The 3,799-nt window shown below is 35.9% G+C and overlaps 1 pseudogene; it reads right to left on the bottom strand.

Moving 5' to 3' along the window:
• Window positions 1-417: 417 nt before the first annotated feature.
• On the bottom strand, window positions 418-1,312 carry Olr1468-ps1 (olfactory receptor 1468, pseudogene 1; annotated as a pseudogene).
• Between the last annotated feature and the right edge of the window lie 2,487 nt (window positions 1,313-3,799).

Here is a 3,799-nt window from a genome sequence, read left to right as displayed (position 1 = left end):
TATTATACATTTGTAGAACTATCTGCAGATGGTAAAAATCACACTTTTGCCTTAGAAAGAGGTAATTTGTTGTCTGCAGCTGTAGACAATATAAAGCAGCCCCATATCCCACACCTAGGATTAGAATGAAAGTATATTATTATAATATTTCTATGTTCTTAAACTGAAATTCTCACTACAAATTCTTTGTAAGTAGTTTTCTAGAATGAAAGGTCATAAAGGCAGAGTGGGGTCCCTAGTTAATACACATTTTACACATAAAATAATTATATAGAATGCTTGTTTAGTAGAATAGGTTAAAGTGAGGGAAAGTCAGGAATGCTGGTAGACATATCAATATATCCACTTGATTATTATGGTATAAAAACATCTGAGAGATTGTTTTCATAGTCCGAGGAGAGTTTTCTTTTGAAACAATCATTTTAGGGCCCCCTTCATATCTCTATTCCTCAAGCTATAGATGAAAGGGTTCAGCATGGGAGTCACCACTGTGTACATCATAGACATGACAATATCCTTTCTAGTTGAGTTATTAGTAGAGGCCAATAATTGTGCCATAGAACAGAGACACCACAGATAGGTTAGAACCACAAGTGGAGAAGAGCTTGTGGATGCCTTGAGTTGAAGGAACCTTGAGGATGGAGGAAATGATGCGTGCATAGGACACTATGATAAGTAGAAATGGAAGTATAACAACAAGCCCTCCTATGATCAATATCACCAACTCATTAATGTGAATATCGGAGCAGGACAGCTTTAGGAGAGCAGACAGATCACAGAAAAAATGGGGAATCACATTGTTTTCACAGAAAGACAATCTAGTCAAGAGCAAAGTGTGCAACATGGCATACAATGTTGTCAGCACCCAGGATAGCAGCACCAGACTCAGACAGAGCTTGGGGCTCATAATGTTGGTGTAATGAAGGGGAAAGCAGATGGCCACATAGCGGTGGCAGGCCATGGCAACAAGTAGGAAGTTTTCAAGGGCTGCAAAAAACAGATAAAAGTACACTTGTGTCAGGCATCCTGCATAGGGGATGGATGAAACTTTACTCTGCATGTTCTGCAACAACTTGGGCATTGTAACAGAAGAAAAGCAGAGATCGGAGAAGGATAAGTTGCTGAGAAACAAGTACATGGGTGTGTGGAGATGGGAGTCCAATAGAATGAGGATGATGATGATGAGGTTCCCCAGTACAGTGGTGAGGTACATGGCCAGGAACAGTGTATAGAACAAGAGTTGGTGCTCTTGGGGGATGGGGAGGCCCAGAAGGAGGAACTGAGAGATGATAGTCTGGTTGTTTCCAGGCATGATATTCCTGAAATATCTTTACTGGTAAAGGTAAGATACCTGTAAATAGAACATGTAAATAATCTCATAATCATTATATTACATTTCAAACAGGTGGAATTTCTGTAGACATAAATAAATTAATTCTTTGGTTTCTTTCGTATGCTGCATTACTTCGTCCTTTAAATTCTACATTGAGATACAAAACGTGTTTGGGTTTTCTCTTCCTTTCCAGTTGGTTATATGGTCTCAGAGATTTAGAATTTTGTTCAGCTTTGTCAGTTTCTACTACCTCAATATTCCCTAGGCCTCAGTGAAGACTGTTTAATGTTATGATTATATGTCTACTGATATGAGAACTTTATGTACTTGAATGGCTTAGATTACAAATTAAGGCTTGAATTTAATTTCTCTATCTTAACTTAGAAAACTCTAATTTTCAAGGATGAATGATTTTTCCCTATAATGTCTGCAGGCTTTGGAAACACAACTGATTTAAAATAAAACCTTATGCCTCTTCTTCTTTCCCATACTACTTTGCACTTTCATAGCATTCAAAGTAACCTGTCATCAAAGCTGAATTCTGATAGTTGTATTTCATTCATTCATTTCTTTCACTACCTATACCCCATTAGTAAATGTTATTGACCCCAAAGTTCACATTTTTATTTCATCTTTGTCATAATTTTACTAAACTAGACAAAAGTATTATTTCACTTGAATTATTGAAACCACCTCTCAAATATCCTCCCTGATTTGAACCACCATACTTTCCTCAAAAGGTTTACTTTGCTCTTACAAGTGAAAAATTCAATCATTCTTCCTTGCTAGTGGATTTTTGTATTGGAGTCTCACTGATTGGATGATAAAATCTAAATTTTCTTCAGGGCAAACTTTACATTGATAAGACTGTTTCTCTATCTCCACAGTCACATTTGGTCAAACACATACTCTGTATTCTATTCTCCAGCTATACTGGACTTTAGGGTATATTTTCAACTGCTTTGCCTTTCACACCTGATAATCCATCTGTCTGGAATCTTCTTTTTTCTAAAACTCACCTGGATTACCATTTATATTTCAGGTATAGTACCTCTGGCTTTCTAACATAAATCTCCCAAGTCTGTTTATAGTAGGTGAGAACTGCTAGCATTTTCCTGCTGTGTCTGATACTCATCCAACACAGCACTAAATGCTTCAATCAGCTTCTCATAATTGACTCCCAGCAGTTTATAAACTCCATTCTGGAAAGGCATGCCTGCCTTCAACTTTTAGTAGGGACATCCTTCTTGTTGACTGCATTTACCAAATACATCATTAACATTATAGCTGCATTTTGCACTAGCAAATGCATTCATGTTATTTTCAAAGACACCAATGCCCTAAGAAATTAGAATATCTATCACTGTAAATTTGTCTTTGACAAGAATTTCCAGGGTAAATTTTTTACCTCTAGTTTTGACTTTCTGTTATAATTTTGTACACATGGACAATACCATAAAACTTTGTTTGAGACATTTATGTTAGCAAGTCAGATGATACTCTGTACACCTTCATACTTCATTTATTGTGATGTCATTGATATCAATATGCTTAGAAAAATATGGTGTTAATTTTAGTAACTGTGGCAATATTTATTTGCTAGTCTTATGTGGTCTTTTTCTCCAATATTCATGCACCAAGTGCTAATTAATTTAATTTGTCAATTCAGCTTTGCCCTTCCATTACTATTGTACACAATTGGGTTAATATTTACCTCAATACACTTTGAGTGAGCCAAATTTCCAGGCATAATGTGATTGCTTCAAACACACAACTGAAGGGATTAATCAAACAATATGAAATTTCCCAAGGAAGAAAGAACTCTGGCTGTTGAGTGCCTTTAGTTTCAAGCCTGTAGTTTTCAGGTATGCCCTGGATATCAATCCCATACAGTTTTCAGATTGCCCAGTTCATAGTCCAGTGAGATGGTTTATTAAAAAAGTAACCTTAATTTACACTTTCTCTCACTTATAGTTAATTTCTACCTGTATGCACACTTATTTGCAAATATAGTATGGCTACTTTGGATTTATGAAATATTCTGATATCAATTAATCCCGTTATACACTAAATCTGGCAACTGAAACACAAAGACTTACAATAAGACCAAGTGCCTGGATCTCCCTCTAAAATGCTTAATATGTCTTCATTAACCCATTTTATATTTCAAAGTTATCTGCCAACATTAAGGGAAGGAAACTGTATACTGAAAACTTACTCAGTTTTGGGGCAGTTTGTTTGCGATATGACTGAAAAGATAACATTTCTTGTCTTGAGTGTGACTAGGAATCACAGATGAGAAAGTTCACATTCAAATGCTTCATAAAGTACACAGCTTCATGTTTCCCAGACCTATGAGATTCCAAGTTCTCTGGCTACAGTAAACCTAGGAATCTTTTCAGATGGTGCCTCTAAAATTTAATGTGAGTGAAAAATCACTAGGATACTTATTCAAATGTTGATATT

Source organism: Rattus norvegicus, chromosome 10, assembly GCF_036323735.1.
Source record: "Rattus norvegicus strain BN/NHsdMcwi chromosome 10, GRCr8, whole genome shotgun sequence".
NCBI classification, from domain to species: domain Eukaryota; kingdom Metazoa; phylum Chordata; class Mammalia; order Rodentia; family Muridae; genus Rattus; species Rattus norvegicus.
The sequence above is the reverse complement of the archived record's forward strand: the minus strand, read 5'-3'. Positions and strand labels throughout refer to the sequence as shown.